This window comes from Ambystoma mexicanum, chromosome 1q, assembly GCF_040938575.1.
Source record: "Ambystoma mexicanum isolate Mex_15411 chromosome 1q, UKY_AmexF1_1, whole genome shotgun sequence".
Lineage (NCBI taxonomy): Eukaryota > Metazoa > Chordata > Amphibia > Caudata > Ambystomatidae > Ambystoma > Ambystoma mexicanum.
The window spans coordinates 614,423,636-614,449,447 of NC_090922.1; the positions used below are offsets into that span (position 1 = coordinate 614,423,636).

At 46.5% G+C, this 25,812-nt stretch overlaps 1 protein-coding gene across 2 annotated transcripts in view; it reads right to left on the reverse strand.

The window, feature by feature from the left end:
• SEC16B (SEC16 homolog B, endoplasmic reticulum export factor) overlaps nucleotides 1–25,812 on the reverse strand; it is a 705,720-nt gene that overhangs the window by 641,622 nt on the left and 38,286 nt on the right. The window contains exons 2-3 of one of the 2 annotated variants that reach the window (XM_069641150.1): nucleotides 2,748–2,827; nucleotides 2,271–2,407 (exon numbers count right to left, since the gene is read on the reverse strand). The gene's annotated coding sequence lies outside the window, so the exon portion shown is untranslated. The remainder of the gene's footprint in view (nucleotides 1–2,270; nucleotides 2,408–2,747; nucleotides 2,828–25,812) is intronic. The other variant, XM_069641151.1, reaches the window with a different exon arrangement.

Consider the following 25,812-nt stretch of genomic DNA (forward strand, 5'->3'; position numbering starts at 1 on the left):
TCTATCCTCTGTTTGTAAGCAGCACAGCACCGTAACCGAGTGGAGGCATTGGACTTAGGCAGGGTTAGTTAGACACTTGCTCTATCCTTTTCTGTCCTCCTGCCACAGCCTTGAGGTACACACCCCCCCACTTCGGGTGGTTGTACACCGTTCCTTGCCCACATAGGCCTTTGGATTTTCCCGAGCTATAACTAAATAATTGACAATTGGGTGATAAACCAGGACGAACCACAAGGAAATCAAACCATATTCTCTATTAACGAGGCTCCACCAGAAGGGGATGAGCTACAGTGCATTACGTAAATGATTGATTTGGCCAACATCCTATATAAGGAGCAGCGAAAGAGATGTGGAGAAAGGTGGAGACGGAAGAAGTTAAAAATGCTAGGATAAAGAAAGACACATTAAACCTTGAGTGCAGCTCCACAAACTATATATCAGAGCTTTTCCAAGGACCCAAAAAAGAGTATTTGGATAGATCGAGGGTGTTAGGCTTGCTGATGATGATCCCACAACTAAGTCATCATCACAAACGATATTGATGTATAATGGTGAAAACTCAAATAACAGATTTGATAATGGAGTTTATTCCCAGTTTTTTAATAATGTTTTTCTCACTAGGTAGAGTCAAAGAGGGGGTAAACAACCCTAGCAGTGTTAGTAGATCACCGTCCTGGGGCAAGGAGAAAATTGTAATAACCTATAATAATAATGGACCTAAGGTGAATGTAGAAAATCCCCATGTGGGGGGGAAAGATACACAGAAACGGCAAGTAAAGTGGGACAGGCTACCACGTGTGGTAGGTGGATGCACTGCATGGAGCACCTAGCCAACTTGGTGATACTATCAAAATAATGCAATGGAACACAAGACGCCATAACCACTTTATAAATAGAAACTAGGGGATTAATATTCTAAATGAGAATGATATATTACTATTACAGGAAACATGGTTAATGCCAGAGGTTTTCTTGGATGGTTATAGTGCTATCTGTAGGAAGACAAAAAAAGGAAATAAGGATAGACCGAGTGGGGGCCTCTTGCTGGGAGTAAAGAACACACAAACGTTAGAGCAGATTCATCTGGGTAGAAAGTGTGATGTTGTGCTATGTGGTAAAGTGCTGATCCAAACATAAGAAAGGAAAGAATGGATACTCTTTATAAATGTAAACGATCCACCAGGGAGAAAGCACACACATTATATTATAGATACCATTACTGTTGTCATAAACCTCTGGTCTCTGGGAAATAAAGGTGAAGCTGTAGTACTGGGGGGTGGGGTGGGGCTTCAATGCTTATTGTGTAGCTAAGATTTTGCATGAAAGTGAGAAGGATGAAGCAATCCGGTGCTGTTCCCACAACGTATCTGATCAGGTCAGAAGGGTTGTCAAATGGGTTGACATTTATATGTCACAAAGGTTAAATAATGTAGAACAGATAGGACAGAAGGAAGGTAAAGGTAGCACGACATGGAGGAGCATGAACAGGTCCAGCATGATTTATTTCATGTTCCTACCTGAATATGTAAGGAGTAAGGTGGCTGCCTTCAAAATAAAGTTAAATCATTTCAGTAATCACGCAACACTCTCCCTGGACATACAAGTAGGATACTGAGTGCTGTGTAAAGGGGACACACCCAGGGGTTATACGTAGGATGAATGGGTAACAGAGGAGCTGGGATAGGGAGGAGAAGATGGGGACTTCACTTTCTTCTGTTTTGTTCTCAGACTAGAACAACAGAAGAGGGACAGATTTCACACTGTCCCTTACCTAACAAATGATTTATACATGTTGGCGTTGAAGTCATATAACTCAATATTTCAAATGTGAATGTACCCCAACAATTGAATGACTTTAATATGTGTAGGAATGAAATGTTAAAACATCGTCTCTAAAAACGTGAACTAAAACACTGCTTGCATTTTGTACCTGGGCATTGATGAAATTACCTGAAGACAGTCATAATATCTGCATCTGTGTCACTGATATCCTCCTAGAGGAAGGATCCTCACACCACCTAAAGTGCGGGGCTCACACACAATGTAATAAATAGTGTCTCAATTGTCACTCCCAGGGAACCTCGCACCTTCCATGCCTGGGTGTCACTGGTATGATCCTATTTGAAGGACCCTTACGCCTTCTGTACTTGGATGTCAGTGAACGCTTGCTCCCGCTGTACATAGATGTCAGTGGAGCCCCCCAGAAGCAGCACTCTCATAGCTCATGTACCTCACAGTAATCACCAGTGGCACTATCTCACTCTCTGTACCTGTACATCAAGCCCTAAAAATCAGCAGACCTTCGTCCTCTGAAGGAACATCTTCATGGAACTTGATGCCGCTGATCCAAGCCAAGTCTTGATCCCTGTAGTCCATGCTGTGACATCAGGTGTAACCAAGGCAGCCTCTGCAGGGGAAACAGCACATGTCACTGTGTGCATTGAACAATAGGATACATATGTATTTTCTAATAATGAAGCCATGACATAACCAACAGAGAATTAGTGAATTGGCCAACAAGGAAGGCATGCAACCAATACGAGCAAGCCATTTACTGACCAACAGAGAGCACATGGAATGGCCAAAAAATAAGGACTCAAGTGACAAAAATAAAAGGTATGGATAAGCCACCAGGTAGAGTACAGGCCAATCAAAATGAAACTGCGGACGTGCCTGTATAGACCAATAAGAAGGAAGCATATTAACAACTGCAAATGGATGAACTAACAAGGAACACATGTACTTACCAACCTAAAAAGCATGGAATGCCCAAAAAGGAAGGTTCAGATTGATGAACAGGGAATAGTTAGCTTGATCAATAAGGAACCTGTGGATTGAGCAACAAAGACATCATTAACTGACCAACACGGAACACAGACTAATCAGCAAGTAGCACATGGATTGATCAACAAGGAACCCTTGGATCGGGCATCCATCGACTCTCCTACAATGAGTGCAAGGACCCAGCAAAAAGAAATGTGTAGAATATCAAACGAGGAGCACACGGATCGACCAACAAGGAGTTGACTAACAACATATGCAAGGAACAACTCTTTTCACTAACAAAGAAGTAAAGGATCTCAACACGAAAAGCATGGATCTAGCATGGCCAACATGGAACTTTTGATTCGAACAGTAAGGAATGTATGGATTGAACAACATGGAAACGCATGTAACAACCAAGGGAGGGCATGCATTGACCAACAGGGAGCACCTGTATTGACCAAGGTGGTGCTCCAACCAAAAGACAGAAAGCAAATGCATCAATTTAGAACCAGGCAAGATAATGTATCAACCAACAAATAGCACAAACGTCAACGAGCCTGGAAAGGGTGGAATGTCCAACGAAGAAGGCATGAATCAAACATGCACAGATTGTGCAAAAAGGAACACATGAATTGACCGTTAAAGAGGCCTGGCTAGATCAACATAGATAGCATGGATTTACCAAGAGAGTTCATGAATCGAACAACAGGGAACCTATGGATTGTCCAACAACGACTGTATGGACCTATCAACAGGAATAAGGCGCACTAATCAAGCAATAGGGAGCACATGCAACAACCAACAAAAGCACAAAGATCAACCAGCATGAGAAGCATGGGATTGCCAACTATTTCTTTCACCATTTGTGAAGCACAGACACTGGTCTGAAGGTAGCGGGCACTGTACAGCAGAAATGAGCATGACAAGATTAAGATATATCAATAAAATTGATAACAGGGCATGGCAGTGATAGTGCGATAGTTGCCATTCTCTAACGAGTCCAGTCCAGATTCTTTTAGCAGCAGAAGAACATGACCCTGTCTTACAGAATTGGGAGAAAATCCCCTGAGGAATGGAAACGTTAACCAGGGGAATCCATAGAGGCACAATTGCATCAGAAAGAGCTATGAGGACATGATGCGAGCCATTTGGAATACGATGTAGCCTTCCTAGAAGAAAACAAACTTAAAAACTCAGATGTAACCAAAAGAGAAAACGTTCTGCAAATGGGAAATTAACGAAGAATTACATCATTAGCATAAAAGGTGGGTTTTTTGGTTTTGAAATCAACGTCATGTTGCATAGTTGCAATCGTATTAATGAAATAGATGCTGAATTCTTTTGGAAAGAGGGCTGCAGAATAACGGAGGATCACATCAATAGAGGCACGCAACAGTTGAAACCCCTAAATAAGATACATGCGGGCTCAGCCCTGGTGGAGGCGAAAAGGGTCCCGTATTCTAGGGAATAACCAGACAGTTTTCTGATGGGTCTGCTTCTTAGCTTTGGGCATAAATCTCAGAACTGGTGGGGACTGCAAACAAATGAAGTAAGTTTAAAACACTCTCCATTAAAGTGAATGGACGAAATCAAGACCATCCTATTAGAGAGCATCTTACCCAAGAACAAGGAAGTGATCATGAGACGTTCCACGATCCTGCAGCTATTTCCTGAGATACCCAATTTCAAGGGTATTTCTTCAATTGACTTGAATAGGGTTGACTTCTTGGATTGTGGAAGAAATGATAGAGCATTGGTTATGCTAAACACAAGATTTGTCCTGCATTCATTTCTTAGAAAAAGGGATTGTCTGAGAATCTTGGGGTTTGATGTCTCTACCTATAATGTTGAAGAAAAGGAAGGAGTTATCCCCACTTACATGCTGAAATTGAGTATCTGAAGCAAAAAATGGAATACTCAGAAGCTACCAATAATTGGACATGGCTCTTTAACGCATCATGCAAGTAATAATGAGGCCCTCTCTTTAGGACATGTAGGAGGAAACCAAGTTAGCGTAATATCATGGAATACTCAGGGTCATAGGTATTTGTTTTCTGAACCAGCTTTGAGGGAAAAGCTCCAAACTGCTCAAATAATTGCCCTACAAGAAACATGGCCGATACAGGCTCCCATATTAGATGGTTGTGTAATTCAAAGTCAGCCATCCATGCAAGGTGCTATGGGTCGACCCTCAGGGAGTCTCTTAACTTTAATTTGATCTTTTCTGCTGGCAGTAATGAACTCCATTGACATCACCAGAGGAGTGTTAGTGACACATATTAATATTGGGGTGGGGGGGTCAATCCTTATGAGCTACTAGTAGTAAAAGTCTACTGGAACAAAGGGTTGGGGTGCCTGAAAATTGTGCTCCGTGAGATGAAGTAACGTGTGCTAAAATGGTGAGAGGTCGCACCGGAGAGACATATTCTGGTGGTGGGGGACAACTCCAATTGTCTTAGTTCTGAAACCGGCCCAGATTTAAGGGGTTTAGGTACTCTGACTGGTGACAAAAGTAGGAATGGAAGTAGATGGCTCTCAAACCTGGAAGGTTTAGGACTATTGTCCTTGGACGAGGCACTCTGCTTTAAAGCACCGGCACCTCAAATTTGACGCTTGAATACATCTTTGTGGATGATGGGCTTGGTGTCCGCTACACAACATTTTCTGGGAACTTCACCATACATAGCAATCATGCTTTAATTGAGGCAGATTTTGCTATTATACAAAAATCTAAAAAGATTTACGAGGATGATGACCCAACATTAAAAATGTGCTTCAGATTTGATAGTTAATGCCTCAGGCTCTCAGATTCACTGGAACTTAGGCAAAGTGGTGTAGGTAAATTCCTTATTGGATACCTATCTTAAATCAACGGATTCAACATGGAAATTCAAAACTTCAATCCTAATGAAATTGGAAACATTATTAATTAAGCTCCAATTAAATTCAGGTGGGGCAGTGTCCAATAGGGGTCAGAATGGAACTAGGACTAATCACAAGCATGTTTATAACAGAGAGGGGGTTTTGCGCAAGAGGGAGATGCACCAAAAGATCATACAGATGAAAAACGATGGAATAAGGGGTCCCGCTGAACTGACTGAAGGAATAAGGAAAATTTACCAAGAATATCACAATTGGGTCAGACAGTCAAAAGTATTAGAGAGCAATGGGACGGTGAAGCAATGCTTCTATGCCTTAAGAACAAGAACTCAAAAGCCTTTTAGCAGATAATCAACAACAGTGAAGCTCCCCAGTCTCTGCTCCAAATAAATGGAGTATCAGAATTGGACTGGGTAATGTACTTCCGCAAGGTTTATGCAGGTAACACCAGCTCAAGTGGGGACGAGGCGCTGCCCGTTTGGGGCTCTCAAGCAGTCTCGCAGATGGACTTTGGTGAAGACATGATCTTCAGAGTAAATAATAGCATCAGCACTTCAAGGGCTCCAAGTCTTAATCGATTAGCCAATCTTGTCATTAAATTAAACTGGAAGGCGTGGGCAAAGACACTCTCAAGCCTGTTTGCAAATATAATCGCAACAGGAATTATTTCACCAATGTGGTCTAGCGCTCATATCGTGCCAATCTTTAAAAAAGGAGACAGAGCTAACCCCTCTATTTATCACCCTGTAGCACTGCTCGACGTGGATAGTAAGGTATTTGTGTCGATGGTGCTCTCTCACTTGAAAGCTTGAGCAGCCGAGACGGGAAGAATTTCTAAGTGGCAAACAGGCTTTAGGCGACAGGTGGGGACCTTGCTCAATGGTTTGGTCATTAATACAATACAAGACCTGGCGTGGAGCGGAAGGTACGAAGCAGTGTATGGGGCCTCCCACGAACCTAACAGCCGCTTTTGACATGTTGGATCGAGGGTTGCTTTGGCAGAAACTTGCAAGCTGGGGTATCCTGAGGGTCTCCTTAGCTTATTAATCGCTCTTCATTCAAGAACTGCCATCCAAATATGATTAAACAACAATGGAGCTTTATCAAGGACAATCCCTACAGCCAAGGGGGTGAGACATGGTTGCATGGTTTTTCCCTGTCTATTTAACTTGTATCTGGCTGATATTATGGAGGCCCTCTGCCAGGTATTATTGATTGCCCCTAAATTATTAAATCTATGGTTTCGATGGCACTCATACGCTGACGATTTCTTCATGTTTGACGTTACTAAAATTGGTCTCCAGCGCTTGATCTCTTCTTTCACAATTTATATAAAAGATCATGCACTCACTGTCAACCCCACTAAATCTAGAATAATTAGATTTTCAAATAACAGTAAGAAATGTAATTTCAAGTGGCACATAGGTAAGTCTTCCATTCATTACGTGGACTCCTTGATCTACTTGGGGTTTCCAGTAATCACACGATCCTCTTTTAACAATAGTCTGGGTTGGCTGAACGATTGAACTGCGAAAACAATCATTTGAATGAAAATGATTGCTGTAAAGTTTGGTTAAGTTTTCACTTAAACCAGTTATTTGATATTACGATGCCAAAGTTGCGCCAAAACCTTTATCTGGCCTCAAGATCCATCCATTTTCTCTCTTGAAATATCTGTCAGTTGTGGAGGGAAGAATTTGGAAACGTACACTAAATGTTCCAATGAGTTTCCTAGAAGTAGCCGTGCATTATGAGTTGGGTACTGCTTCTCTACTATCTCGAGCACACTGGAAAATGTTATCTCTTTTGCGTAAAATTCTAATTCCGGTAGAGCATTCTCTATTCGAAGATTTTAATTCCTCTTCCACCAAACAGTGCTGTACTAACATGAGAGCCTTAAAAGAATTATGTAGCGCAATATTGGAAAAAATATGTTGTAGCACACAGGATTTGTTAGAGCACCCCAGTAGGGTGAAAGAATTGCTCTATCGACAAGACTGGATGGTGACGATAGAGCAATTTCATTCCTATCCATCCCTTGCACATTTTAGGGCAGATTATAAAAAGAGGGGCCTTTTAGCCCCATTCCTCAGAATGTATACAGATAAAGTGACCCGAGCAGTCTTTATGCGTTTTCGCTGGAACTTGTAAATTCCAAACAAATTTTGGTTGGGCATGACAAGATTCCAGCGAATTCAGGACAATGTAGATTTTGTAAAAACCAAGACACAGTGGAAATAACCAAACACTGGGTAGTGGACTGCCCTGGGCTGGGTACCCTGCAGAAACCGTATCTGGGGAAACTTGCTCGTATTTCCCAGATAGTTGATACAGATGTGTTTTGGCACAGATATTTGGCTGGTAGAACCACGTCCTCTGCCATAGGAATCTCCAGCTTTATTAGAGCACTGAATTTGGAGGAACCCTTGGTGGTGTGATATTATATTTTATCGCTTTCCCTTTTTAATTTCTTTTATTTATTTTATTAGTGAATTAGCGCAAACAAAACAGATATGATCATTACATCTTCACACCTTGTGTTATTCACTATCAAGTTTTCCCCCAACTTTTTCTCCCACACCACCGCCCTTCAATCCCTACCCAAACCCCACACCCCGCTTCTTCCACATGCGGCCCCAGGGTTGCCATGTCAGGTATCACATTGGAGCCAAGCTCCTTCAATGACTTGTTCCACCTTTTAGGCGAGAGTCTTCCTTCCATATTCACTTTGTGATTTCTGAAATGTCCTTCCAGGGTCTGGTCTAGGGTTCACTGGCACACTTTTGTTCCCCCCTTTCCACCGTCTCTGGCTCTTGTTGTCTCTCTCAACTACTCTTGTCAGCTGTGACCGTTGTACATTTTATATTCCATCCCTGTGTGTCTGCAGACTCTGGCTCCCCAGTTCTTTCATCCAAGTGTGACCTCTCTTGATCATACCTCTCAAGAAAGGCCGCCCACTCCATTTCCCTCGATGGAGCCAGGCTGTCTATTTGCCTTGTCAGCTGTTCCATTCTGTACATGTTCTGTACATGCCCAAGGCTTTCAAGGGCCGTTGTCACTCACTTGGAAGTTTCTCTCTCTTCCATCCCCTGCCAGGCAAGCCCTGGCTGCCAACAATAGGTAGTGGGGCATATGTGGGAGTTTCACCCACTCCCCCTCCACCGTCTCAATTCCAAACAATACCAGCAGGGGGTCATGATGACTTTCCACCACATCCAAGGCCTTTAGCCATTTCAGGACCACCTTCTTGCTTACCCACCACATATGCAAATAGCCTGCTGTTTGCCCACACTTCCTCCAGCAGTGGGGGTCCGCCCCTGGGTACATTTTAGATAGTCTTACTGGATCCCACTGCCACCTGTATAAAAGTTTGATTCCATGCAACTTATACTGACATGCCACGGACGTGCGATGCAGGTTCTCGTATAACTTTCTCCACTGGTCAGCTTCTATTTCTATTCCCATATCTCTCTCACATTTCCTCCTGAATGTTTTGATCTCTCCTCCCTGCGCCCCCAGTAGGACATGGTACAGTTTAGATATTAATCCCCTCATTCCCCTCTTTGAATTCAGTACCATTTCTGTGCTCATCAGTTCCCTTTGCAGTTCATCCTTCCATTTTCCTGACATCAACACCCCTTTAAGCTGCAGGTATTTGAATACCAAGATCTTACTTATACCCATATACTCTTCAAGCTCTGCCACGTCTATAAATTCATCCTTCTTGAGAACATTTCCTACTCTGTTCCAATCCCACCTCGAACCAATCTTGGAAACTTGAGTGGTCGGGGATGTGATCCCGTATTGGGGAGTCCCATATATGACTCAATGGGGACGGCCATGTTTTGACTCCTGTCATTTCCTTTTTCACCCTCCACAAGGTTAAACAAACAAACAAACAAACAGCATCCAAAGTGTGCCCAGGATCTTGTGTGCCTTTACCTTTTTCGGGATCCCTTTTTTTGCACTGTTCAAAGCCATTCCCACAGCGTGACCGGTCTCAATTGGTAATTTTCAATACCCACCCACCGCTTCTGCTTGTCCACCCACAGGTGAGGGATCAAGGCCCGGAAATGAGCTGCTCTATAGTAGGTGCACATGTCCGGTAGGCCCACTCCACCCTTTTCTTTGGGCTGTACCAACATTCCATATGCGACTCTGTTCCTTCCCTTGCCACAGAAATGTCCCTATTCTTTTTCTTAACTCTGTAAAGTGTAGGTCTGGCAAGGCTATTGGCAGCACCTGGTATAGATACATCACCCAAAGGAAGAATCATAATCACAACAGCATTTAGTCTGCCCAGCCACGAAATGGTGAGCCTCGACCATGTTTTCAGCTCACCGAAGAGCCTGTGCAATAGCAGGGGGAAGTTCAGCTCATATAGTTTATCTAGTTCCCTGGGTAGTCTCACCCCCAGGTATTTTATGCTTTCGTCTTCCACTGGTACCCCCAGCCCTCCCCATTCTCCTCTCTGTTCTCCAATTGCACCTCTCAAGGGAAGAAGTACTGACTTATTTATGTTTATCCTGATACTCTTCCGTAATCAGCCAGTATCTTAAGTACCCTTGGGATTGATGCCGATATCTCAGAGAGATATAACAGTACGTCGTCTGTACATCCTGATTTTGTGGCTATCCTCCCCCACCTCCACACCTCTTATCTGGTTGTCCTCACGCATCTTCTCCCCCAGGGGGTCCATCGTTGAGGCGAAGAGGAGGGATGACAAGGGGCATCCCTGCCTTGTACCTCTGCTAAGTTCAAATTCCCTAGACTTCGTTGCATTCACGACCACTCTCGCTGTGGTGCCTGAGTAGATCACCTCGATTACCTGACACATTCTGTCCCCAACCCCTATCTTCCGCAGTATAGCAAATAGGAAGCCCCATTTGACCCTGTAGAAACCCTTTTCTGCGTCTAGGCTCAACAGAGCATAGCCCGCCGGGTCCCCCTTGACGTGTTCAATGAGATCCAGGGTTTTTCCGAATCGCATCTGGGCCCTGTCTTCCCGCTATAAATCCCATTTGGTCTGGTGGACGATGCAGGGCATCATCTCTTCGAAGCGTGTCATGTGAATATTTTTTCATCCACGTTTAAGAGTGAAATGGGACGATATGATGAGTACCGGGCTGGATCCCTTCCTTCCTTTGGTATTACCAATATCAGTACCCTACTAAATGTTGCAAGCGCCTCCCCCGTTGTCACGATCCTGCTCGCCTGCCACCCAGCAGTGCTACATGCGCCTCCTCCTTTATTTCCTTGTTTTATCACTGCAGTTTTGGACTAATCTAATTGCATGTTCCATTCCGGCTTTTGGGTTAAACCAGCAGATGCATTCAGGGACATGTATGCTGTCCAAAAGACAGAGGGCTGGAGGAGGCATACTAAATACATTTGTTTGCAGCAAGCTACTAAGAGCTGCAGAGGGCCTGATTGCATTCACCTGTTCCAAGCTACTGCAGGCTAGGCTGCAGAGAGCTGGAGAGCACTTGATTAGAAACCACTGCTGCTACTGCTGCAGGCTACTGAAGCCAGGGCTGGGCTTAATTGAACACAGCTGCCAGAGTCTGCAATCAGCTCCACCCTGCTGGCCTGCTGGCTGGGATGGCCTTTATAAACTCACTTTGAACAGAAGCAGTGGTCAGTCAACTGCTTCCACTGGGAATTCGTGCTGGTGCTCCTGTTACCAGTTTTTGACCATTCCTAGAAATCCTCTTTTGGCCTTTTGATTCCTGTTGCTGCAGCCTTCTGCCCTACTCCTCTGGGCTCTCACCTGACGGCTCTGCTGCACTCTGCTGCCTTCCGCCCTGCTCCTCTAGGCTCCCACCTGACGGCTCTGCCACACTCCGCTGCCTTCCGCCCTGCTCCTCTGCTCCTCTGGGCTCCTGCCTGACGGCTCTGCCGCACTCTGCTGCCTTCTGCCCTGCTCCTCTGGGCTCCCACCTGATGGCTCTGCCGCACTCCGCTGCTTTCCGCCCTGCTCCTCTGGGCTCCCACCTTGCGGCTCTGCCACACTCCGCTGCCTTACGCCCTGCTCCTCTGGGCTCCCACCGGTACTTTCTGCCCTGCTCCTCTGGGCTCCCGCCTGACGGCTCTGCTGCACTCCGCTGCCTTCCGCCCTGCTCCTCTGGGCTCCCACCTGATGGCTCTGCCGCACTCCACTGCTTTCCGCCCTGCTCCTCTGGGCTCCCGCCTTGCGGCTCTGCCACACTCCGCTATCTTCCGCCCTGTTCCTCTGGGCTCCTGTCTGACCACTTTGCTGCACTCCTCTGCCTTCTGCCCTTCTCCCCTGGGCTTCCCTGCCTGGCAGCCTTGCCACACTCCTCTGCCTTCTCCCCTGTTCCTCTGGGCTCCTTGCCTTGCTTCCTGCCTGTTCCAACTTCTGATATCCTATCCTGTCGTGTACCTGGTTATTTCTTTCAACGCTGCTTTCTACTTGTATACATCTTGGTCCACTGTGGTGTCACCACTTGACTCCGTTTTACATTGTGACCCTGGGTTGATCTCCATTCAGATCAGATAAGGGAAGACTTCTGTTGCCTTCACCTAGTCCGTGGAAGTCGTACCTGCCTCAGTATATGGTTTTTCAGTTTACCCTTGGACTGAGTACAACAGTTTCCTCGGCACGCCTAAGTCATGACATAGTTGTATGACTGTTGTTAAGAGTAATCTGCTGGTACCTAACCCAAGGGCTTTCCTTAATCCCTGGAGACCCCTTATCATATTCCAGTACACGCTTATTTCTGATCAATCCATGTTGCCCAGTGTATTTGCTTGTCTTTGCCTTTTCTCTGTCTCTTTGTTTACAGCCTGCTCCTGCAGTTCCTGTGAATACCTGTTTCAACTAACAGCTTGGTATGTACCTTTAATCTGTTATATTCTAGCATTGTCTCCAGAATCTCCCTTAATCTACTTGCATACAGTGAGACGTAGCCTCTGCCCTGTACTCTCCGCATTTAGTTTGCATACGTTTACTTTCTATCTGGTATTGCCAATGTCTCTTCAGCCATCACATTGTCTCTTCTCAAGAGTTATTCTCTTGTGGCTGTTTTGGTGTCGTGGGCGTCTTGTGAGGTGATGGTCCAGTCAATTGCATGTATTTTCTTCCCGTTTGTCTTCTTTTCCTTCTCTGTGGGCCTGGTGTTGGTCTTGGTTTTTCTCTGCTCGTGGTTGGTCCTACAGGTCCCCTCAGTTCGACCTCCATGTCGGCGGTGAGGTGACACAGGGCTTGTTCCGCTTCATCCGCTGAGGTTATACAGTAGTCTACTGCCTCTACTTCAAATTGCAGCAAAATGGGTAACCCCATCTGTACCTCATCCCTTTTTCTTGTAGCCACTTTTTGAGGTGCCTGAAGTCTCTACACCTGGAGAGCGTGCCGTTGGACAAGTCTTGATAGATCGTACCTTTAGAGCCCTCAAAGTCCATTTCTCTTTGTTACGTTGCTCTTTTCAGTACTTCTGTTTTGTCCTTATAGCTCAGAAATTTCGCCACGATGGAGCAGGGGCCACTCCCGATAGTTTCCCTCCTCTGTGCGCTCTTTCGAATTGCACCATTTTCACTCCTTCAACTTCAAAGAGATGGTGCACTAGGGCTTGTACCCTCTCCTCCACTTGCCTTGGCATCTCCCTCGCCATTTCTTTAAGGCCCAGCATCCATATGTTGTTCCTTCTCTCTCTATTTTCTAAATTGTCCATTTTCAGCATCACTTCTTCTTCTCAGAACTCCAGCTCGGTCATCCTGGCATCAAGCCTCATTTCCACCAGATCTGCATTGAGCTGATTATGTTCGAGGCCCTCTACCTTGCTCTTGACGGTGCCCTTCCTGCTTGTGAGATCTGTTAGTGAGGCCTGTATGTCTCCCCTAAGGGCCTTCATTTCTGCCAGGATGTGTCCGAGTCTTCCTATGTGAAGAAGAGGGACATGTCCACCTCCAGCAACATTTTCCCCTCTGGAGCCTTCTTTGTTGATCCTCCCTGCTTCTGAGGCTGCTGTGCCATTGTATCCATCTTTCCGTTGCTGCCAACCAGGGTTCCTCTTTTGCTCTCTTCTGTTTCCTTCCTTCCTTCCCCCTGTCTTCTTCTTTTCCCCCTTCTTCTTTGTGTCCAGCTTCCCCTGTTAACTCTGTCCCGTGGTTCCCCTGCACGGGCGTCCGACCCAAGGCCTTCTCCTCTTCACCTCTTCTGTGTTTTTCCTTCTATGCCCATGATGTCTGTGGCTTCTGCCACTCTCTTGTCTGTATTGTGTTATTTGCACTTCGTGTTTTTCAGTTAGATGGCGCCAAAGGGTCTGAATTTGGCCGTTGGGTAGCAGCATTGAGCACTTTCCACTCCCACTTTATCTCTGTCTTGACCAGGCCCTCCTTCCTCCTTTGTTCTCCGGTGTTTGCAGAAGAACTTTCAGTTTCACTGCGGTATTTACACCCTTCTCGTCCCGTGTTTGATGGTGCCCCTGGGGTTGTTTCAACTGACTGCCATTTGCTGCCCCAATATTGCTCTTGAGACTCTACCTCAGCCTCATAGGGGATATGGACCCCTTGAGTCTTGTTCCCCAGGAGCCAGTTACTCTCTAGGCATTCTAGCCGCCTCTCCAGGCTCCTCTGCTTCCTTGTCGTGCTCTCTTTTGTCAAACGCGTACTACGGGGTTAGGGGGGGCTGTTGTGGGGCCAACTGCACCACTATTGCACTTGGTGGTCCTTGTCCCCCCTGGTCTCTCCGTTCCACACTCAGCCTCTCTCCCTTGCCGCCTCCATTCTCGCTCTTCTGCGGCTTCCCTCTCTCCCACAGGGGGCCCTCCACCCTCTGCTGCGGCCAAGTATGCCCACCTGGGTTTCTCTGTTGGTGCCCGTTCATACCGCTTCGGGCCTCTGCGTTACGGGGCTCCCCCTCCCTCCACCACATTGAGGTCTGCCCACCTGAATTTCTTCACGGGCACCAGTCCTTCGTTTCGGTGTCTGCAACTGTCGTTCACGTACCACCTCTCTTCTGCTGGGCTGCTTGTTCCTTAATTTCTCTGCAGCTGTCCTCGTGGAGCTCCTGGGCTGTTCCTCCCTTCTTCTGCACACTCCTGTCCGTTACCAGGACACAGTCCGTCTTGTCTCTCCTTCTGCTGGGAGGCCCCGTCTTCGTCTTCTCTCCTGATCGTGGCTTCAGATCACTGTTTACTCTCCAACCTGCAGTTTTCTGTGATCTTTAAGACTTTGTCCACTTCTGCACACCATTTTTGTGTTTCTTCTCAGGATGGAAAAGCTGTACCTCCTCACATTCATGCTGGAGGGAGCGGAAGCCGTACGCTTAAGCAGCCGTTTCCTCCCACACCCCCTGGTGGTCTCGCTTTTACTTTTTTGATACTGCTTTTGAGGAGTAATGAAATGAAATGCACCTTGTAATTAAATGTGGTACTGATCTTTGATCATTGTTGAATCAGAAGGGGAAGAGGGAATAGGTTAGGATATTCAATCAATGGGATATATATATATTTTTTTTAATATGTGTTACATAATCAATGTTTTAGGTGAAAGGGAGAAGACTAGGACATTAAATTAAATATGTAGTTATCTGTTTTTCTTGTCTTTTTTCTTTATATTGTGTTTTAATTGTTGTGTTTTAATGGATGTATTTGATGCATTGATGTGTTTTAACTGATATACTTCAAAGTTGTATTAAAGGTTGAGTTCTCTCAACCGAACAATAATAAAAAAAAGTTAATGAACACATTTACTTGACCAGAGGAAAAGGTACAGAGTTTGAAGAAAAAGCTTTTACACAGTAGAGTTTGCAAAATCTACTAGCCCACTAGCATTGGCGAGTAGTTTTTATGAAGGCCAAGTACCATTTGCATGATACGTGACCTTGCTGGTGAGTATGGGGATGTTGGAAACTCAGTTTCCATTTACTGCAAACACACTTTGTTTGCAGTAACTGTTGCGTGCTTTGCAGAATTGCACCAAAACAAAGGAATTCCCGGTGGTTAGTAATGGTCAGACGAAGGTCCTTGGAGCACTGTGTAAATGGCCCGGATGACAAGGGACAATCATCAATTCCTTTAACAGTCTGAATCTGTTCTTTATTCTCACAAGGAATCTGATGAAGTTGGGCCCATTCATCATTCAAGAAAACTCCCATGGCCCCACAATCCACCAATGTGTGTACGGATTGAACGTCTCCATGATCAGACTGTAAAGAGACCTGTAACACTACCAGGGAAGAGCGTAGTTGGCAAAGAAAAAGGAGCAAGTATCAACCTCCAGAAACCCAGCTCCTGTTAGGAACGGGAGGTGGCATTTCCCGATCGCCTGGGTGGAACTATTGGGCAATTGGTTACCATATCTTTTGGGGACGCACAATACAAACACAATCCCAACTCGATCCTTCTGTTTTTTTCCTCAGTAGTAAATGGACCCATCTGCATTGGTTTGGGTTCCCCCGAAACAAAGGAAGGTGCCTCTTGTGGCGTGGAAACACTGGGGTAGGTTTAAAGGATGGGTAACAATGTTTTCTTTTCTCAACCTTCCTTTCCTGGAGTTGGTAATCGATCTGTGTGGCCATATCAAGGAAAGCCTGAAAAGACCACAGTCTGGCAAGTTGTGCCAACTCATTCTTGATTTCTTCGTTGCCTCTTTTATGAAAAAGGGTGAAACAAGCATTGGCCGACCAATCAACTTCCTTTGCAAGTTGTTTAAATTAAGTCATGTAGCTCAACATGTCCTGTGACCCTTGTTGAAACTCCAATAGCTGCAAAGACTATATCAGGTCAATCAAACAAGGCCTCAAAGGAATTCACAAACCTGTCATAGTTATCCAACTGCGGGTCTGCAGCGACCACCAAGGGAGTAGCACAAGTAATGGCATTACCCATTAGGTGAGAAATTATGAATCCCTCCTTGGCCCTATTAGTGGAGTAAAAATAGGGTTTGAAAGTGAGATGAACCATGCACGCACGCAATAAATCCTGTACCGAAGGTTTCATGTCCACAGTCTCAAGGGATCGATGGCGTCTCAAGCTGTCAGAATGTGCAGGTTTCGGGATATGGCTCAACTGTGGTTTCTTATGCATGGTCTTCTTGGTGGCCTTCACCTTTGGGGTCTTCTTTTTTGTACAAGTCTCATGAAGAAAGGGGCGAGCCTCCCCCGACACCATCCTGCCCAATAGATAAACAATCAAGTAGAGTAACACTGGGGAGACAACCCAATAAGCAGCAAAACCCTCAGTGAGGGTAAAAAACCTGCAGGAGTAGTCAGTGGGAAGTCCAGAATTCAACACAGAAGGAAGCAAGAGGATTCCAGGAGCTCAGAAAGCCGAGGTCGACAGCATGTTGAGCATGGAAGGATGGTAGAAAACAGAAGTGAAAACAGCAAGGCGATTCCAGGAGCACAGAGTTCCAAAGCAGGAGAGGGAAGAAACGGACAGGGAGACGGCCAGGAGAACGGCACCAAGGAGGGGAAACAGACAGCAAGGATGGTAGAGGAGAAAAACAAGAGGAGCGCTGAGCTAGGAACCAAGTTTGCCAAGCGTTGAGATGCGAGGCACACCGGCAAAATTAGCCGATATAAACGCGGTGCACAGAAAGACTAGACCGCGTATAGCTCTACCAGGAAGTGTAAGCGGCGGCCATATTACGAGGAAAAATGGTGCCAGCGAAGCTGAACCAAACAGTCCTGAGGCAAATAAACATGACAATATCCTCTGTCCTTCTCAATATAAAAAATAATCTCCCACAATACACTGTGCTGGTTGACTGTCAGGCTTGGAACAGAAATCTACTTCTTTCAGCACTACTCTTCCTACAGACACAATATAATTAACCCTTTGTATTGCTGCACTCCTGAACTTTGATTTTCTTTTGGTTAGATCAACATGCACCAAAACTATCACAAACACTATCCCTTGCCCGTTAACCTGCTTGAACCACCTGTTTGTTTCATATGTACTCTCTTCCCTCATCCCTACACTCCTCCCCCTTCCCTTTTCTCTGCAGACCACAGTCTGAATAGCCCAGACAGGGGCACAACAGGACAATAGGCCAACAGGAATTGAAATACGCATTTGATTAGCAGTAGCTAACAGCAGCTCCTGTGTATCCGGCATCACCCAATAAGCAGGAACTACCTCTCGGAACCAGGAGCTATATATAGCGTGCCACAAATGTAAGACCTTCCTGAGATGCAAACTATACATTTTTGTCAAGTAAATATGATTCCTTATGCTTTAAATGTCTTTTGGATGTGTCCTAATGCTCATTTATGTACATTCATAAATGCACAGGGTTAATATCATATGGATACATTTGTATGGTACCAGTTGGCCTGTGGAGCCAAATGTAGCTCCTAGTAGCTGTTGGTGTCAAGCCAACCAGGATCTCCCCAGAAATGTTCGAGCCCTGGGCCAACTTCCAGACAGGCCTTGGCACCTTGAGACCACGATGGTGGGGGTTTGATGCAGTGTTAAAGTTTCTAACATCAAATAACAAAATTGCCCTGTACTTTTCTACTGGACCTGCAACTGGAATCTGCAAGCTTGAACCTTCTTAGTACAGAGCTGCTGAATCGAACCAGTCCACACAGATTTGTTCAAAACCAAACTGAAAGCCAACCTCCTCACCTGTGAGCTACCCTCGTAACCTACCACTCATTTGCCTGCTAGCTAAAAAAATGTCCTCGCCTCTAACCCGACTCTGTTTCTCACTTCCTCTGCCTCCATTCTAGCACTTCACCCAATGTGGCTGCATATCCCGAGCACAGCAGAGCCGTACCGCCTACCTACACTTAAAGATGTCCAGTGTTGGTTTCCTGAATCTATGTATGTATGTCCACTTATGTATTGGCCCAATTGACTGTTCCATTTATTTCCTTCCACAACCTGCTCCTAATGTCCCTCAAACTCACCCCATTGTAAGAAGCTCACTGCTTCCTGTCAAATCGGATTTCCTATTTATATTACACGTTTTTTTGTGATCCAAAGTCATTTTTCCTCCTGTATATAAATAAATTAAATACTGCAGACAATAACAAATCTCACAATGCACTGTTCTGGCCCAGTGAAACTAAAATCGGCACTTTTAAGCCTTTCCAAACCTTCTCACACACACCATAATCAAGCACCTGCAATCCGTGCAAACAAATCACCCCCTGTTAAGATCCCTGGTAGAAGCTCTCCAGCAAGAAATGCAACTCAAGAGCAAGGCTTAGAGTACTAGGCTAGGGATTCAAATAACTATTGTGACAAAGTGCTCAATGAGTCACAATACAAATCCAATACGTTTTCAGTGTTTGCTACAAAAAGGGTGTTAGAAAAATAGGCTACCCTCCTGCCCTATATGTCATGTTGAAGAACTTCCCTCTCTCTGCATCTGTGGTCTACCGCCTACCCTCTGTGATCTCTAAAATTCCCTTGGAACGGCCAGAGAGAAAGATTTGGGAGTCTGAAATGCATGTGCAGATATCTGATTCCAACTGGTCGATAATATGTAAAAGCCTAAAGAATTGTTGCTGTGGAGGATGAAAGTATGTAAACTTTCCCAATCTGATATTTGCTGGAACTGCAAAAAGGAAATTGGAACCAATACACACATGTTTTGGCCTTGTGCGCAAGTATCTCAGTACTGGGAACACGTCCTCTCCCTAATGGAGTTTGTAACCCAGTCAGTACTGCCACATACTCCAATATTCTGTGTTCTGGACTTATTCCCAAATTGTTTGTGTTATGGACTTATTGCCAAATTGTTTCAAGTTATCTGCTGGAGTTAAAAATTGGGCATACAAAACATTGTTACTGGCTAAGAAATTGATTTTGATTTTGAAGAAATGGAAGTATAATGGGAAACCCCAACTTGAAAACTGGTTTCAGATTATGTTGCTATTGGCTGCTAGGGAAAAGGTTGCATATGCTACAACATATTTGGTTGTCGGTTTGCGTATTGTTGTGTTGTATTGTTGTGTTCGGGGACAAGTGGGTAAAGTGGGGTTGGGATCTTCTGTATTATTACAACAATATGAGATGTTTTGATTTGTTTGCCATGTTCTGCTTTTGCAAGATCTCTCATTGGATTACTTACGTTACCCTTTCTTTGTTTTTTACTTGTATTATATTTTGCCAACACTGTTGTATACTGCTTGTATTTGATTGATTGAAAATGATAAAATATGAATAACAAATAAATAAAAAAATTAACCTTTGAGGGTGCTCGCAATCCTACCTCATTAACCCAGTCTCCCTACTCTAGCAGGAGGTATTGTTGTGCCAATCCACTAGAGCCAGGCAACCCCTGCTGTCTGGCCTATCCTTGTCCTACGAAGGGACAAATGGCTATCGCCTTAACTCTCTGACTACCTCAAGGATTTCCTAGGTGGCCTAGTAGTGTAGTCTGATTTCCCTGGCACCATTTACCTCCAGATAACTGTCTCTCAACTGTTTCTTCATTCTCCTCTCCCTACGCCTGCCTCTTCTCTTCTCCACCCTCCTTTCTCTCTCCTTCCCGCTCTCTAACACTCCATCCCCTGGTCTTATCACTCTCTCTCTCTTCTCCGGACTCCACCCCCAACTTCCTCCTGATCTCTTGTACTCTCTCAACACTTGTTTCCTGGCCTTATCTCTTGCTCCCTTCTCCTGTCTCCACCCTACAACTTTCTCATTTTCTCTATACGTGTTCTCTGGGTCTCATCTCTTTCTCTCTCTCTCTTCCTTTCTCTCTCTCTGTTCCTTCACCTGTCTCTATTCTCCGGCTCCTTCCTGGTCTTATCTGCTTGTCATGCTCACCTGGCTACCACAGAGGCGTCGGTCTGAACTGGACAGCTGCGGTCTCCACCAATGTGACACGTAGGGCCGAGATGACGAACTGAACTGGCCCACCTAGCTTCGTTTGCTTGGCCCATAGGAATATTCTCCTGCAAATGGAGAAAGGGAATTAACCGCCCGTGGAGTTGAGCGTAAATCCCTCCACCCCCCGCTGTTCTCCCCACTGATCACCTTTGATGTCCCCTCTTATAGTCTCACCTGAGGGTTTTAAAAGATGAGCTCTCCATCCAGCATTGAGCGCAGGGGCGCGTAGATAAACAGTTGCTTCACTGGCTCGAAGGAATTGGTGAGTTCCAGAACAATATTGACTCCGAAATTCCCGGCAAGACGCCGTAAGTATGTAGTTCATAAGAGTTCAAATGCCTGACTTTCACTCTTGTCCGATTCCTTGCAGGTTGCAGCTTGACCCTAGTGAAGAGTTCCTCGTGGCAACCGGTAATATTCTGGTAAGGATTTGTATTATCCAACACAGTTCGATAAAATAATGTCAATATGTAACCTGTTGCTTTCTCCCTTATTCAGGCGCTGAGAGGAAGTATGAAGTCTCGGGGAATAATGCCTCCGGCGGTAAAATCAGGTAAGTCTATTGTGGTGAGGAGGGTTCCCCTTGTTAGCCCCTTTGTTTCACCTTCCTGTCCTTTTGTTTCCCCTTAGGGGCCGGGGTTCGGCGAAGATGCAGTAGAAGCTGCGCCGACCCGTGAAGAGGAATAGTACCCCCGGTGGTAAAATCAGGTAAGTCTATGGGGGGTAACTAATATTCCTCTGTGTATTCCCTTGGCTCACCTTGCTGTTCTTGTCTTCTCCTTAGGAGCCGGAGTGCGGCGGGAACATGCAGGACGATGCAGTGGAATGTGAAGATGCTGCGAGGGCTGGTGAGTTCAGCGCAGCGCTGCAGCAGGCGAGGCAACGCGCATAAAATAACTTCTTTCTTCCAGCTCGAAGGTGCAATGGATCGGGAATTCAGGTAAGGATCAAAGGTATTGCTCTTGTTCTAACCTTTTCTCCTTCTTTCTCCCTTTTTCTAGGAGCTCCAAACTCGAGGCGGGCGTGGCAGAAGACTGGATGCAGACTTGCAGGCACGGTGAGCGTTACGCTGCTGGATGCAGAATAACGCAAAGCGTGTGCTGCTCTTCGGGCGTGGTTTAAATAGCCCCCAAAGTAGTCCCAGGTAAGTATTCCTCCCCAACCCCACCCGAGTAAAAAAAATAGTCCCTAGATAAAGTAGTCCCTTCCAAGCCTCTTTTGGCTTGGAGCTCTTGCAGCATGGTCTGCATCAGGTAAGTTTTAATCTATGAGCCTGGTGCCTATGGCGCCAGGACTGGCTCTCCATATGAGGCACCAGGACTGCACCCGACTTGGTCTGGATCCCCGGGGGTAGGCATCATGACACTGCTTCCCTTCAAATCTCACGTGTCCCAAAACTACCTGCCTCGCACCTCTATCTCCCCCCTCTATCTCTCTCTGTTTCTCTCTCTCCTACTCTCAACCTGCCTGCTGCTCTCCTTCCAGAATTACTGCCGACCACTTCCCCACTCACACAAAATGGGTACCATTTTCCCTTCGCAACAACTTACTTCCTCTCTCTGCAAACACTCCAAAGTCTCCTCCAAGTCCACTCCCAGCTGTTGCAAATTGCCTTCTGGCTTTGTGGTACTCCTTCACCTCCTTCACCTCCTCTGTGGCCTTAACAGTACTCCATTTACTGTGAACTGACTCTTCTGGCTGTTTATTGCCACCCTTCCTGTCTAGAAGCGTCCCTCTGCTCCCATTGGTTACCTGAGTCACCAGCTCCCCTGTGCCAATCTCTGTGTGAGCTATCCCATCATTGGAAAGTGTTCATAAGGACCTTTATGCCCTCCCCCTCTCCCTTTCAACCTCTATCTTCGCCATCTGTCCATGCGGTCACTGTGGTTATTTGTTCTCTGTTCCTGTCCTCGATCAAGTCTCCCCTAGTGCTGTACAGCTCCCTGCTGATTCCTCTCGGATCACAGGGCTAGCCAGTCTTTCTTTGCCATGACGATCAGCAGGCCTAAGTCCCCTGCCAGATGACGTTTGAATACAGATGTCCACTCAGAGGGATTGAGCGCCCTATCATTTGTGTTGGCAGCAGTACCACCCCATACTCTGACACTTGCATCATTCTCCGGTTTGTCCTATAACGGCCATAGGCTTACTTGCAAGCTTAGGGAGCTCTTTTGCAGGTAAAGTTGGCCGTATTCTCAGTTGCTCTTGTTTTTTGTGCACCCCTGAACTCCAGACTTCCTTGACCATGCCGGCTCTTTTCTGATTGTTTCAGGCAGATTTCATGCCTGTGCCCATTCTGGACTCCTGGTAAATTGTTTGCTGACTTCATTTTGGCCTCTCACATTCTGGGACTTAATTGGGTTTCCTTTTCCACAACCTTGCATGGTCCAGCCTAGCCCCTTTTCACTTAATGGAGACTGATTTTCTTAGACTCTCAACATTTCCTGTCCCCTGAACTTTCTGTTCGTTCCATTGGTGACTACTGTCCTTGTACTCCAGTTACAGAATGACCCAAAAAGACTGTATTTAAAATCCTGAAATGCCGAATTTCGGCCGTTCGAAAATTCCGAACGGCCGAAAAATTCGAACAAATCCCCCATTCGGTGGGAAGGGCTACATGTGCAGTGGGGGTGTCCACCACACCCTTGTTCACTATACTGTGAGTGGGGGTTGCATGGGTGTCCCCGCAGCCGTTCCTGTAAAAAGTAAAAATAAAAAAGGAAAGGACCCTGCAGCGCCCTTTCCTGATGACAGAAGTGAAAGGGAGCGGGTGTTGCAGGGACACAGCGAGTCGGCAGCTCACAGCGAAGTGTGCCACCGCAAGGTAAGTATGGGGCTGGGGTTAAAGGCAAAGTCTGAAATGTTCAGGAGAGAGAAGACCGAAAGTTATTTTCAGAAAAATAACTTTCTGTCTTTACTCCCTCGAAAGGTTCAGCCACAGGATTTCAACTGAAATCCCCAGTTACCACCAGAACTTCTTGTTCACGTTGTTGGTGGCTGAACAGCAGAAAATGGCAAAACTCATATCCTTTTATTTGGTGTAAAGGCGCACAAGCAGGTGCCAACACAGTCTCTGAGTATTCCTTCCTACACTGTAGTTCTACACTATAAAACTATTAACTGTGACTTTAAAATAATTGCACTAATAAATCATGAACTCAGAAATGTTACTGGTTCTGGTTGTTCTTTATTTATTGATTTACATGGTATCAGTAGCATACTTGACAACATTCTGTGACTGTTGTGCGTTGAGAGTCGTGAAGATATAGGAGACCTCCGTCTCCAAGTGCCGCACAGGGAGAATCACTTATCACTCCCTGTGCAACCCTTGAGGCCACAGGTGGAGAAGATCCGAAGCCGGAACCGAAGTACTAGGAACCCCAAGGCAGCTGTGAAAGAAGGCAATGATTACAATCCAAGCAGGCAGGGCACTACATGTATTCAAACAGAGAACAATCAGAGTCTTACCGGGGACTTGATGAAAAAGGACGTTGAACCTGAAAGGGAGGATGGTTCCAGGACTCACGCAGGCAAGGGACCCACCTTCAGGGATAGGACCAAATGTCATTCGCCAGTCTCCACCTGGAGAGGGTTGTAGTGGAGTAAAGGGTCCCAATCAGTCAGATGACAACCACCACTTGGGAGGCGTGACCCACCGTGCAGCAAGGCGATCTGGGAAATCCAAGATGAGTCCGTTGAGCAAAAGAAGGGTCTGAAGCCAGGAAGAGCCGTCCGAATAAATGGAAGAACAAAGAGCAAGATCCAGAGGGAGTCCGTGATTCAGTCCGAGGTCAGAAGCCGTGATGAACAGAGGAGCCGGTGTCGTCGCAGCCAAACGTGATCCACAAGAAGTCCAAAAGCAAGAACGAGGTTTCAAGGAAGCCGGGTAAGTAACACGAGTAAGTCAGCCAGACAGGGTCTCCAAGGAAATCAGCTGTGAAGCGTGGAGTACAGGTACTGAACAGCTTAAATACCGTTTACTTCCTGGTCACGTGACATTGAATGGAGCCACGTGACCGTGAACCCGGGGCACATGACCGTATAGACAAGTCACGTGACCGGGCCACAACGGTACGAGCGCGTGTGTTACCGCTCGAGCGGCTGCCTAATCTCCATGGCAACTGCCAAGGGAGAAACGGCCGTAAGCGCGACTGAAAGGAGTATGGCGATTGTTTTGCCAGCGCGCAAGCCAGACTGGGTTGCCTGCGCGAGTCCTGGGAGACAGGTGAATGAGAGAGAGTGGTCCCGTGACTGGGTGACGGGACATGGCCAGAGGTACGACCCGAAGACATGACAGAGCCCCCCCCCCCAAAGGCCCACGACCCCGTGGGCACGAAGGATGCTCTCGATGGAACTGAGCAACCAGCCGGGGGGCCTGGACATCCGAGGCAGAGACCCAGGAACGCTCCTCCGGACCATAACCCAACCAATCGACCAGGTATTGTAGGCGACCCCTAAGGAAACGGGACCCCAGAATGTTCGAGACCTCGAAAACATCAGGCACCCCCAGGGAAACAGGGGCAGGAGAGGGGCGAAGACGTGTCGAGGAGGGACAGGGCTTGAGGAGGGAGGTATGGAACACAGGATGAACCCGCCAAGAGGAAGGGAGAACCAGGCGATAGGCCACCGGGTTGATGACCCGGGAAACTACATAAGGACCCACGAAACGGGGCAACAGCTTGCGACAGCCCTTCAAGTGGAGATGTCGGGAGGACAACCAAACCCGGGAACCAACGGGATACAAAGGCGCCATGGTACGCCTAGCGTCCGAGGAGGCCTTCATGGAAGCCTGCGCCTCCTGCAGGTGAATGAGGACCTGGGCATGGAGGGTCGTCATATCCCGAATGCAGGCTGCTGCGGCAGGGTTCTCGGAGGGTGAAATGTCGGGGACAGGGAGGAATCGGGGATGCTGACCATACATGGCATAGAACGGAGAGAAACCAGTGGAAGAGTGTGTAGCGTTGTTATAGGCAAACTCAGCATAACGGATGTTCTGCAACCAGGTCGTTTGCTGCTGCAGCATCAAACAACGTAGATATTGTTCCATGGACTGATTTGTTCTTTCCGTCTGACCATCGGTTTCTGGGTGGTAAGCGGAGGAGAACCGTGCATCGATACCTAGCAGAGCGGTCAAGGCACGAAGGCACGCCAGAAACGGGAAGTGAACTGAGAGCCACGATCGGACACCAGGACAGATGGAAGGCCGTATAGGCAAAAAATGGAATCAAAGAAAAGTTTGGCCAAGGCAGGGGCAGAAGGGATACCATGACAAGGGACGAAACGGGCCATCTTGGTGAAGACATCGACCACTACCCACACAGTGTCATACCCCTGGATCCTGGGTAAATCGGTCACA